This window comes from Ceratotherium simum, chromosome 24, assembly GCF_057802395.1.
Source record: "Ceratotherium simum simum isolate JZ-2026a chromosome 24, ASM5780239v1, whole genome shotgun sequence".
Taxonomy (NCBI): Eukaryota; Metazoa; Chordata; class Mammalia; order Perissodactyla; family Rhinocerotidae; genus Ceratotherium; species Ceratotherium simum.
The window spans coordinates 24256518-24270585 of NC_141923.1; the positions used below are offsets into that span (position 1 = coordinate 24256518).

Below are 14068 nucleotides of genomic sequence, written 5' to 3' on the forward strand. Positions count from 1 at the left end.
CCTGACTTGGGTCCATTTCAGGATGTCTGGACTATTCCATGTACTCCAGGACAAGAGGAACAAGGTCACTTGGTCACTTCACCCCTACACCCCACCCCACTCCAACTTTCTCCACCATCAGTTATCCTTAATATAACGTGCTCTGTTACTAGTTAGAACCAGGGAACTAATTAAAACCACGGAATTATTCAACTTATCTACAGGTTAATGCAGAAACAAAATCCACAAAGCTATCACAAGAACCGTGTTTCTGGAAAAAGAGTCTTCTTAAAACATACAATGTACTTAGCAATTCTATTGTTAGGAATTTACCATCTTTCCTTCCTAGAAGCTTTGACAATGGCAACAGGACCAGAAACTGTTGAATCAGAAATTTCTTCTAATAAAATATTTAGATTTTGAGGCATTTACCATGTCTGTATTTGTGTGGTTCATATTACTTTACACGTCACCCTTAGCTTTCAACATAGTCACAAAACAGGCTCTCCCTTCCAGTGAGATTTGCACCACTGTGCCCATAGGGGCAGAGATAGATTATATTCCTTGTCTAAGAGTCAGTGATAATTTTATTTAAGTCCTTTATTCAGTCATAAATTTTTTAAAATAAGTAAAATATTAAACACATTTATAGAACGTTACAGTGATTTCTGAGCTCAGAAAAGCTTTGAGAATGAGACAAAGCTCAAAGTGCAAAGTCATCTGGTGAAAGCTTCTTCATTATCACTGTCAAATGTTACACCCCACAGATGAGTTAGGTTTTCCACATATTCTGCACTCATTGTAATGACACATTAACATCTCATTATCCCACCCCTTATCAATACCCTCTGGAATCAATTGGAGTCACAAGTATGATGTTTCATAAAGTCATTTCTTCTAGGGCATGAAACTTGTAAGTGGATGGAAAGATAAAGAAGAGGTTAACACATCAAGGCTTTGACCACTTTCCAGCTTTACTTATATTGTCCTCTCCCCGAAAATGTATTTTGGGGCCACCGAACTATTATGATTTCTAGGTTTGGGAGCAGTGATTATAACAAAAGTTTGTGGTTTAAAGTAATGAGACTACTAAAACCTTTTTGACCCATGTTTACTGTTCCTCATTGGAGGCAGACATTTATCACAATATTTTTTCTGACATTCACTAACTCGTTCACTATGAAGAGAGGCTTGGTGATCAACAATAGCAGTTACCTAATTCCCTGCTCACGTAGCATATAGGCGTTTGGTTAAAACAGGTGGGAGAAAAGGAAGAATCTCATTAATCTCAGTTTATTAATCTATCCAGTAGGAGCAGCATAAAGAATAAAACTCTATGCAATGTCAGCATTAGGAGGGAAGATTGGAGACAATATACTAAAATAATTTATCTGTTTTAAACAGTCAGGGTAAAATGGATAGGCTAAATTTAATTTGGAAATTCTTTTCCCTAGCAAGAATTCTGGCTTTTTAAATATATATACATATATTTTTTTAATTTAAATGTATATATATATGTTATACATTATACTATAATATATGCAAACATATATTAAATTAAATATATATTTTTTATATTTAAAGATATATGCATATTTGCTTATATACATGTTGACTTTTTTTCTTAGTAATGGCCCAGATGTCTGAAATACGAATTCTAATTAAACCAGAGTCTGCTTCTACATTGCTTCATGACTCAAAGCAAGAAACTTAGCATTATTTTCTTGACCATTATATACTTTTAATTAAATGACCAGATGTTCATGCAATGGCACAAAATAGAAAGCAGAAAGAAGATAATTCTCATGTAACATCATGGGATGTTAAAGTTGGAAAAGACCACGGGGATGATTTAGAAAAGTGTTCCGCAAAGTATGGCATGTGGACTCCTATTGGAATCGCCTGGGGAGTTTGTTAAAAATGCATATTCTCAGAGCCCATATACTAGACCTAGTAAAGTGTTGTAGGGTAGGGCCTTAAGTCAATCCCTTTGCTACCCTCAAATTTGTGTGCATATAAGGAATGGTGGTATCACAGTTACTTGAGACGTTATTTCAAAATACACATTCCCCTCTTCCTCCTAAATGCAAACAAAATTCTGAGTTGCTAGTGTAATTTTAAAAAGCTTCCCAGGCAAGTCCACCTTCTTGGGAACCACTGATCTCATCTAATGCTTTCACTTTACTGACAGAAAAATGAAGTCTAGGAAGTTGTGCCCCATCTAAAGTCACATGGCATATGTTGCTGGCAGAGCCAGGACTCTAACCTGGGCCCCCTTGACATGTGTCACACTACAGATACCGATTATATTTTTTTAAACATCTTTTTATTATGGAAAATGTCAAACATATACAAAAGTAACCAAAATCATATGATGAACCTTCATGTATCCATCATTCAGGTTCAACAATGATCAATTCATGGCTGACTTTATCCCATCTATATCCCAAGCCACCTCCCTATCCTAGCCCCTGATTATTTTGAGGCAACTCCAGAATCATATCATTTCATCTGTAAATATTTGCCTGATTATATTACTATAAGAACCCACAAAATATTGCTTAACTTCTTTATTCTTCAGTTTTCTTTCATCTAAAAAAATTGGAACTCAAATATAAACTTGTGAAAGCATTTATATATTTGTGAGTTACCCTTCCTTCCTCCCTTATCCTAGAATTACGAAGTATTTACAAAGCATACATTAGGTTGATCATCTGACCACTCCATAACTGTTTAATTTCAGTGTAGAAGAAATTGTAGTAATATAGGATCTAAAATATTGAGTCACTGTGTGCAATTTAGGCACAAATGAACGTGGAAGTAAAAATGTCATATAATGGGCCAGATTATGGCCTTTCTTTCACAAACCAAAACATAATTAGATCAAAGCAATCCGTCAAGTAGCAACCAATCACCTAGGAATTGGCCTGATTTTTACTTTGATTTAGAGATATTTTGATTGACATAGGTATACCTCTATCCTCTATAACAAATCTTGTCAGATTGTATGTAAAACGTTTATGTACAATGATGTACATAAACAGGAGGAGGGAGGGAAGAAGAGGCAGAGGGAGAGAAGAGGGAGATAATAAGAAAGAGTGAGAGAGAGAGACTAATTCGTGCACATTTTACCCCGTTCAGTACATGGAGTTAATTATCATTACGGCAAATTATATAGCAAATGAATTGAGATAATGATAGAACAATCATCTCTCAATTCAATTAACAAGAGGTACAAAACTCCAAAAGATTTAGAATGCTTTCTGTTATTGCTACCTAACGGTTGAAATGTCCAGAAAAATTTGACTTTTAAGAGCAGTGTTAATGTAATCCCTTGTTCTAACAATGACAGGACTGTAACTCTAAACTAAAATAATTCATCTCATATATTACTCAATCTGTCACAACATATTAGAAAGAGATAAACAAAATGGAACAAAGTATAGTGACCACAATAATACATTAGGGTCCCTCCCCTCTTATAGATTTTAAGAAAAATAGTGGCTGACAAAGGTGTATGAGGATCTTGATATGAAATAAGCCTGGGAACTGGGGTTTTACATAAACATGAGTGCAACCCTCTTATAATGGCTAGAAAACAAATCTATATTATATATACTGTCTGTGTATGTGTATATATATTACACATTTACCTACATACAAATATATATGTATGTGGTATATGTGTATATATACATGCTTAATGTGTACATATATATATATATACAAAAAATACACATATTTTAACTATTGATGACAGGGAAAATGTCTGATATATTTCTTAAAATTCTGAGAAGAAATTAGAATAATACTGCATTCTATTAAATAATGCTTTCCAGATTGCTTTCAGAAAGCACGCAGTTGATTCTAATTTTTTTCTTTTGTTTTTTGTGGTTGTTGTTTTTAGATTTAGCATGAAACCAAATTCTGTTTTAAAGGAACATATAAATGCATATCTACATTTAAGGAATGAAGGTATCATCTATTTCACAATACAGTAAACTAAATCCTCTGGAGAGTAAATGATTTGTCTCAGGTTGTAGAGATAATTATTTGCAGAGTCTGGTATTTTTATTTTGCTAAGAAGATATGTCAATTGAATCATCCAACATGTATTTGTTGTGTACTATATTGAGGAATATATAAGAGTTCAATACAGTACACGCTCCCTAACCTTGAAAGGGTTACAGTCTAATTTGGGTGATAAGATACTGGAACAAGAACTAATTTTTAAAATGCCATTAAATTATGTAATATACGTTATAATATTTTGGAGCTGAGATAAAGGAAAGGCATTAGTCAGCATGGGTAAGGTGACATTTAAGCTTGGTCTAAAGTAATGAAGACATGCATTTTAGCCTCTAGGAATTTGCAATCTAGTGTTGGAGAGAGGGGAAGATAGATGTGGAAATAATGGTCTACATTAAAAAGCAGAAGTTTTATTATACAACAAAAGCAAAGTACAGTATAAATACAGTAGTTAATAAGTATCATTAGCAGAGGATGGGAATCAAAAGAGGTTTCGTGAAGAAGTCTTAAGTTGGATCCTGAGGTACAAATAGATATATCAAAGAAGGTGGGGTGTAGAGGGAAACCTTCCAACAACAATAGGAGTAAATTCAAGGAGATGCAAAATGAGCAGACATGTTGGTTGAGACAAGGGCAAGAGGTGGTATGTGTTGGGAGAGATGATTGGAAAGACTGGCTGAGGCTGGGTTGTGGAGAGCTATGAATGCATGCTTAAAAATTGAGACTTCTCCTGCAGGCCCCAGGAGTCACCGAAAGTTTCCGAGAGGACTGACAACTTGTGACAGCGTTTTGAAAAGGTAACTCAGGTGACAGGGGGAGTCTACCACTGGGCATCTAGAAGCAGAGTGGCCAGTTGGGAGGCTATTACTGTATCTCAGACGAGAGATTAGGGCCCAAAGTAGGACAGTGGAAAAAGGAACAAATGAGAGAAGAGGAGAATTATTAGTGCTGTCAGTTGACTAAAGATGCAGAGTAAGAGCAAAGTTAAAGATGATTCCATGATTTCAGCTGAGGAGCTGAAACTCAGTGGGGAGGAGAGTGAGCCACTAACTCAGACAAGGAAAAGAAGAGGGGAGGTTTTAGTAGAGAAAATAATGAGACAGTCTCATCCACTGAGAGTGAGGTGGCGGTCAGTATCCTCTGGACGTATTCAGGAGGCAGTGGGGAATTGGAACTCAGGAGAGAAGACAGATTTAAAAAAAGAGTGACCAGGCATTCACTCCAGTTATATGACAGCATGAAAGAGGATGCAGAATTGACAGTATGTATGCATGAGGCACATTAAAGATGGACTTCTTTGAAACAGGTTTTACTGGGGGAATAGTGGTAAACAATTTAAGATACAAAAAGTTGAGGCTGAACCTACCAGTCTGCCCTTGCTGGTGACTGGTAGGATATGCTGACCACAGTAGGAAAGAGGGTCTGGCACCCTGTCTCTCCATTTGAGGGCAGAGTTCTAACTGACTCTTTCACACTTGTCCTTGGAACTCATCTAATCATTTTCTTAATTTTCTCAGGTTCCCAACATCCTTTATCCTTGTCCTTCATATTTTACGTATTCCTATTATTAGCTCCAGGCCATGACTTTGAATTCTTCTACTCGGCCTCTCTGTCACCCTTGAAACACCAATGGGTCTTCATTTCAACCCAACCCATCCGCAGTGACGGCTTCACAACTTCTAATTAAGAAGAGCTAAAGATCACCAGTGTACTTGGAATGAGAGGTCAGGAGATTTATTTTGAAACCGTAATTTTCACTTGTTGTCCATGCTGTTGAGTCGATTCTGACTTCTAGAGACCCTGTGTACAGCAGAGTAATTTTTATACTAAGATCTCTTTTTATTTACGTTGTATGTTAGAGTAATACAACTTTCCAAAAGTGTGCGTACTCACACTTTATATACTTTGTCTTTTTTTGGTAATTATTGCTGTTGCTATCATTTACGGTATCTGATGTATTAATTTCCTATGGTTGCTGTAACAAATTAACACAAACTGGGTGGCTTAAAGCAGAAATTTATTCTCTCATAGTTCTGAAGGCCAGAAGTCCCAAATCAGTACCACTGAGCTGAAATCAAGGCATCAGCAGGGTTGCACTCTCTCTGGAGGCCCTAAGGGAGAACCTGTTCCTTGACTGTTCCAGCTTCTGGTTGCTGCCAGCAGTCCTTGGCTTGTGGCTGCTTCACTCCAATCTCTGCCTCCATCTTCACATCACCTTCTCCTCTGAGTGTGCAGAGAATCTCCCTCTGCTTCTCTCTTATAAGTATACTCGCGATGATATTTAGCACTCACCCAGACAATCCAGGATTATCTCCTCATCTCATTATCCATAACTTAATCACATTTACAAAGGCCCTTTTTCCATATAAGGCAAAATTTACAGGTTCCAGGAATTTGGACCTGATATCTTTGGGGGCCATTTTCCCGCCTACTACATACAGGTGGGCTAATGCACTGTCTCAAGCTACCCCATGGTGACAGTCTCAACTAGTTACTGCTTGTGGGATCCTGAATGTCAAGATGCTCCCTTAGATATGAATTTTGATCTAAGAAGGAGCTGGCCTTTGATATCAATATTGGTCTAAACTCATTCATCCCAGTCTTTGAAACACTGCTACCACATGATGGATTCCATATGAAGCCTGCCACTTTTGGAAGTAATCTCAACTCTGGATTTAAGTATTAGAATACTTTTATAAGAACATTGCATAATGATGTGACATGTAGATTTAATTAATTAGTATTATGCTAAGCCTAAGATCATCAATTCCCACTGGTGGCATTAAGATGAAATCAATGTTGTAGGCCACAAAATATGCAACCTGACAAAAAGTGACAGCAATTAGAAAATTGTTAGAATGAAATACATAATATAAACTCCATGCTGAGACATAATATATGTGGCAGAAATAAAGATATATATACAGTGGCATAATAGTTGATGATAGCAATAATTAATGTTTTTAATCACTTTACTAAAAAGAAGGTCAGCAGCATAGAAGATCTAACAGTGGATAATTCAACATTTAATTTTATTACGTATGTCATATTTTCCATTATTTAGTTGAAGCAACTTTAGAATAATATTAATATTAGGTTACACTTGTTAAACATATTCTAAGTTATTGTTGGGTAACTGCTGAGTGACTGAAAAAGCCCTTAGAAAGCCAATATTTCTCAACACTCAAACCAAAAAGTGGACAGCCCATGGACAAATAATTGAGCTCTCCATGAACCTGGAACGATATTACTACCTTTCAAAGAGTGAATTGAAAAGTACATTTTAGATTCTGTATTTGGTCTTTGAGGAAAAGAATAACATATGCAAGTGTAAAACTTCTAAATAATAAAAAAAAAAATTGCAGCTTGGATGTTTTGAACACCTGGATGCTTGATGTATATCAAATAGTTGAGAGGATTAACTGAAACTTTTTACTTTTTAATCTGTTGGTTTCCAAGTCATGTGGACATAGCTAATTATTCATTGTAGAGGGATGCATTAACCATTTCAAGTTTATTAAGAAGCTGCATCTTTGCTCTCACCCGCAGAGTCAGGCTCCGTTATTTTATAAGCCCTATTCAAACACATCTATGCATTTATGTCTATATACGTCATTGACGTATCTATGCATTCAGAAGAGGAAGCTCCCATTTATTTTGCTAAACATTGAAACCATGTTTGAGCAATGTAAAGCTCCTTGTACATTTCCACAAGTCTAATACAAATTTTTAAAATGATGCTTGACCAAGCCAGGAAAATCAAGAAATTTTTTAAACTAGTATTTCAAAATATGTATCCAGATAACACATCTGGGTTAGATTTGGATGCTCACCCTCATGTACACTCACAGAAATCATATTGGTGGTATCTTTGTTCAGAAGATATAATAAAATATATTTCATTATGTTCTTGTAATGGATTTCATTTGTTTCTTTTTAATTTTTAAATGTGGCTACTAAGAAATACAAGATAGCGCTGAGCTAGACTGTTAGCTAGGTGAAGAGGAGTATTAATGAAGGTCTCAGATTGATGGAATGAGGTAGGACTCCAGTAACTGGAATCCTGGTCTGATAAGTGAAGCAGAGATGTTCCCTTTGAGGGAAGTAAGTGGCTGAAGTATTGAGTTCCAGAAGTCCAAGAGAAAACAGTAGCAAAGCCAAAGCTCCTCCCTCCCCCAGAACAAGATGAGTCCAAGCCAAGGGTAGGGCTGAATCCATTGATGAATGTCATCAGGCCCTCCAAAAAGATCACAAGGTAACAGGACACAGAATTGAGCAGGACATCCTAGAGGAAACTAGCAATAACTGAAGAGTAATAGAAAGACATCCCCCTCAAACAGCCTATCAAATCACGGAAAAAATGCAACTTCAGCCCTGTAGAACTTCCTCAGGATCCTCACATGAGAAGCGTTCAGTCACTTTATAACCTCGTTCTTTTCCAGTCATTTCCTTCTGACTTACACCCAACTATTCCTCTGAGGACAATAGCCATGTGCAAAGTTTGAAGTTTGAAAGTTTAGTGCTTTTGAGTTGTGTGTTCGCAACATACCTCTGGGCAATATAGAAAACCCATTTTTTCCTGGCTCCGTAACTCACAAGACAGCTGAACATATTGTCCTAAAGTTTTCCTTTCCACCAACAATGAGCTTAAGCCAATGTCAGGCCCAGGAAGTGTGAAGCTTTAAAGTCTGATTTTTCAAGGGATGCTTTTCTTCAACTGGGACTTCCTTCCAAAATGTTATCAATACAGTTAGCTCTCCCTGTTGCTATGGAAAAAAACATATTCATGTGTAATAATTGGCAACTGATGTATTCACATTGTAAAATAATGTACATAACGACCAGCTTTACTTCGTTTTCCAAATTTGGGTACAAAACCACAAAAGTGGTAATAGATTTGACTTTTGCCTTTAAGCCACAAGGTCTTGGACTTGAAGCACTAAAGATATGAAAAATGATATATAATAGAGTGGAAGAGAGGTTCAACAAACCTTAATATTCTACGGTTACAAGATGCTCTATCAGGAATAGGGGGTTCAACGGGGGGAACTCAAGAACAGCTGGGCAGTGAATCTATTACATTTTGTCCCAAATGTTCCTTAAATTAAATGAAATGAATAAACCCCACAAACTAGAACTTTTCTAAACTTTAGGCTATTGCTTCAGTACCATGTAGGTTTAATCAGAATTCTTCAAACAATTCTTCCAGCTTTCTCAAGAAGCCACTGGGGATTTGGTTCAAGAATTTACTTAGATGGGGATCGAAGAGTGGGCTTCCTTGAAATTACAATCAAATGCAGGAATAAGGGGGAATGGGGGAAATGGGGAGATGTTAGTCCAAGAAAATAAACTTTCAGTTATAAAATGAATAAGTTCTGGGGATCTAATGTACAGCATGGTGATTCTAGTTAATAATACTGTACTATGTACTTGAAAGTTGCTAAGAGAGTAGATCTTAAAAGTTCTCACCACAGAAAAGAAATGGTAATTATGTTACATGATGGAGGCATTAGCTAATGCTATGGTGGTAATCATTTTGCAATATATATGTATCAAATCAACACGTTGTACACCTTAAACTTACACAATGTTATATGTCAATTATATCTCAATAAACCTGGCAAAAATTTTTATTTTTATTTTATTTATTTTTATTGTGGTAACATTGGTTTATAACATTATATAAATTTCAGGTGTACATCATTATATTTCGATTTCTGTATAGATTACATCACGTTCACCACCCAAAGACTAATTACAATCCATCACCACACTCATGTGCCTAATCATCGCTTTCACCCCCCTCCCTCCCCCCTTCCCCTCCGGTAACCATCAATCCAATCTCTGTCTCTATGTTAGAAAACCCTAAGGAATCCACCAAAAAACTTTTTAGAAATAATAAATGAATACTGCAAAGTTGCAGGATACAAAATCAACACACGAAAATCAGTTGTGTTTCTAAACACTAACAATGAACTAGCAGAAAGAAAAATTTTAAAAGTTTTAATAAAGAAACAAAAAGGTCTTCTGGAAAGAATGCTGATGAGAGAGTCAGGAAACTGTAGGATTCTGGTCTCTTTTCTGCCACTAATTAGCTGGGTGACTTTAGAAACCATTTGACTGACCTAAGCTTCAGTTCCCTCTACATGTTTGTGGAATGAAGGAGTTTAAATTTCAAAAAAAGTAAAAGTAATAATAACCAGTATATTTACCTTCATAGAGATATATCAAAAACAGGGATTATGAGTGATTTTTGTTTTCTTATATATGCTATTTCCAATAAATAAATTTTTAAAAAGACAATAAAATTATGAGACACATTCTTTTTATTCTTATTGTATGGGTGAGGTGATTTCTCAGTTATTTTTCAGGGCTGCGGTCAAATATTCAAAAAATAATGTGTATCATGTGAGACAGCTTGGACATCTGCCATCTAATTATCAACCAAGCAGTCTTGTCTCCCAGTTTGCCATGACATCTGGATTATAAATGTCATGGCATTTCAGTCATTCAGCATTCCCAGATTGACACACCCTACATCCCGCCTTAGTCCCTAAATTAAAAGCCTGCACTTTGAAACAGAATTCCAGAGTATACACTGAATTGGATTCCCTTTTACCCACAGCAGAAAAGAGTTACTTTATAAATTATAAAGGAATATTGGAATGGTGGCTGGGTGGGCAAAGAAATGAAGAAGAGAAATGTTTGTTCAGAAATGCATGAGGTTGGGGAAGGTACAGACCACGAGAGGGTCAAAATAAATTTTTACCATCCCTAATGAAAGATATTTGATAAAAGATTTGCTACCTTCTTTGACTGCAAGTCAATGAATATTATATAAATGACCCAGAAAATGTTGTGATGGCAGAGCTGTACGGGCGCTAGCTAGACTCATATTTATAGTTTTAATTAATTGTATCAGCATCGGGACCAGCTCCTGGAACATTCTCAGAGCAAGTAAGGCAGGAAAACGTCTGTGTTGAAAATCACTAGGAAAATAAGGACACATGTGTGAAGATAAACAGCCATTCTCATTTTTTCCTACTCTTCTTACAATTGTAGTAAAAAAATTAACACGTGGTACAATTACATCTTCTCTTACAGGTTTTGTTTTTATTCCTCTATTATTCCTTTAAAAAATAATCACAGTCATAAAAATCAAACCAATAAACCACACTTAGGCTTCATATAATATACAGCCAGTCCATTGTGTTGAGATAGAAATCTGTGAATTCAGCAATTTCCTACAGTTTGAGAAACCGCCTGCTGTCACACTTCTGCTCACGTTGTGTGATAAAGAATTGTTGCAATCCTGCGCAGAAATGGACCAACTTCATTATCACACATAGTAAAGGTTTTAGCTACATATTTTTTCTTCTTTGCCTGAAGGAAAAACAATACCCCTGATAACCAAAGAGCATTATTAAAACCGGTTTCCTGAAGAGTTTAATGATAACTAAATTATTTCTCCTTAAGAAAACCAAATCCTGAATCCAGTTATGCATATTACATTTGACACAGTAAGGCTTTTGTATTGCTAGCTATTAAACGGCACATGGATTTTATTTTTCATTGTGTGATTTTTAAGATTAGTGGAGGTCTGGCATTTAAAACACATTTTTATTTTAAAATTAATTATCATGGCTTTTATGAACACTGAGTCTGTCACTTCTATCTTCCGTTCACCCCCACCTCCAGTGTTTGCTGCTGCTGTTGCTGGAAGACACATCTGGATTTAATTATTCATCCACTGCATATTTTGCAATTTGGTCACACCAGTAGATTCATGAGAAAGATTTAATTTTATGCAAGAGCAAGACCCTTATACATAACACTTATTTAATAGCTGATCCTGCTGGTATTAACAATAATACCAAAATATGGGTTTGAGCAGTTTCTTTTGAGCCTTAAAGAATCATTGCTCTTTTAAAATCTTTTTCATCAAACCACATTAGTACAGTATAAATAGTGATGTATAGTATATGGGCTCAAATCCCATCTCTAAAATTTACCAGCTGCATGAACCAAAAGAAGCTACCTAAGCTTTTTTATTCCTCAGTTTTCTTATACATAAAATGGAGACGAGAGAACCTTATTTTTAGGGGTGTTGTGGGAATTAAGTGAATTAATAAATGTAAAAGTATATTAAACAGTCCTTGGCTCATAAGTGCTTAACACATGTAGCTATTATTACGATGTCATTATGAATGAAACTCACAAAAGACCCAGTTTTAAATCTAGGTGAGTTCCGTGTTCTATTACCTTAGATGATTTCAATTCCCACATGATACCTTAATTTATCCTTTAATAAAATAGGTTGCAAATTAAATTTCCTCTTGCCTAACAGACAAGGCTGGCCTTACATATAAGGAGATGAGATGCAAGCCTGAGTAGCACAGTTTAAGGCCACCAGATAGGACCTCTTACGTGAAATATCCCTTTTTACTTTCCCCTCAGACTCCTTCTCATCCATCTACACAAAGACTTACAATTTTCAAAGAAATGTTACTAGATTGAATTTAGGATAAACATTAAGACTTTATTATTTATAATGACTTTAGCTTGAGTTACTTTATCAAATATATAGTGAGATCCTGAAGACATGGTATGTATGACAGATCCATTATGGTAAAAACAGAATCTAAGACAGGGTGAGTACTGTACAGCGTACTCCGGGGTTTCAGAAAAAAATCCATTTTAGGTGCTAGAAGCAGAAATAGATACTAAAGGGCAAGAATAGGCACAAAAATATGACCGACTCATTTAGTTTATGTTTTTATACCTGTAGGTGGAACTTATTGGGGGAGGTCGGGGGGAGGAATAAAGGGGTTATATTCAACTAATGCCAAAATATTTCAAATACCACAGAAAAGCCACAAAGGCAGATAGTTTAGAATTGGGGTTACAATAAATTAAATAATAGAGAGTAGAGAGAATAATCTAGGTAATTGTGGTTAGAAGACAAAAGGAAAATCAGAGATAAAAGAAAGGAAATTCTAATTTTAAAAAAAGGAAGTTGAAAAATGGGTCATTTAGAGAGCCAAGAAGCTCACTGGGTAGAAATATTTAATGAGTTCAGGTTCATTTTTCTTAGTTAAGAGTTTTGTGTTTCAATAGTAGCTTTCAGTTTATGACAGTTTTAAAGAATGGGTAAGAACACACCATCTGAAAGGAATGGATGTTAAAGTGGAAAATATAATGATCAGTTCTAAACAGGATGTGTCGTCTAAAAACAGATTTATTTTTTACCATTTTGCGTGATGCTTCTGTGAAATCTTTTACATAAAAAAATCTGAGGGAATGACTGAAACACAAGTAAAATCACTGCTCAGAATAAAGGCAACGCTTTAAACTTGGGCCGTGTCTAACGATTTACGAGACGTCTCTTTTGAAGCTAACAGGCGCTTTGGCATTGCTGTAATTTGGGAATTTTCTGGAGAAGCGAATCAGATGGAAGCAGAACTTACATCTGTGGAAGTGCTCTCTTCATTCAATCTACCCTGCACAGTTGAGTCAAGAGCTCAGAAAACACCACTGTTTTTCTCTACTCCAACCACAGAAACCACACTCTGTAACAACTCACACATTGTCTTCCTGTGGTGGGAGATTTTCATTCAGTATACTTCTGAGTCATGGATTTTTCCAAAGGGAACATCAAATCAGAAAGATAGAACAGATGCTGAGATACTAATGCCCCGTCCCTACTGAGAATCATTTTACAGTAGCGGAAACTGACTTTCCTTTACAGAGAGGTGAGCTATCTGTCTAAGGCCAAGAGTTAATTTACTGAACTCGTCAAAGCTAATATTTGGGTTGTTTGGGGATGGTTGTTCACTTTACTAAAGAATTTGTAAAAAGTTTCCTTTAATATTTTTCTAATCTGGCACATTCAAAAAGTTTCTATTTATTAAATGATAACCTACAAATAACTCATTATGGAGCTCATTTTTGGAATTAAATAGTTAATATTTAGAACTCATTTTTTGTTCATAAAATACCAGCAGAGTAACAGGATACAGGAAAAAAATGTACTCACTGCATAAATCTTTTTTACTTATCA

The 14068-nt window shown here is 35.8% G+C and overlaps 1 protein-coding gene across 1 annotated transcript in view; it reads right to left on the bottom strand.

The window, feature by feature from the left end:
- The window catches only part of LOC101397659 (neurexin-3), a 964554-nt gene that overhangs the window by 96535 nt on the left and 853951 nt on the right, over nucleotides 1–14068 (bottom strand). The window lies entirely within an intron of this gene.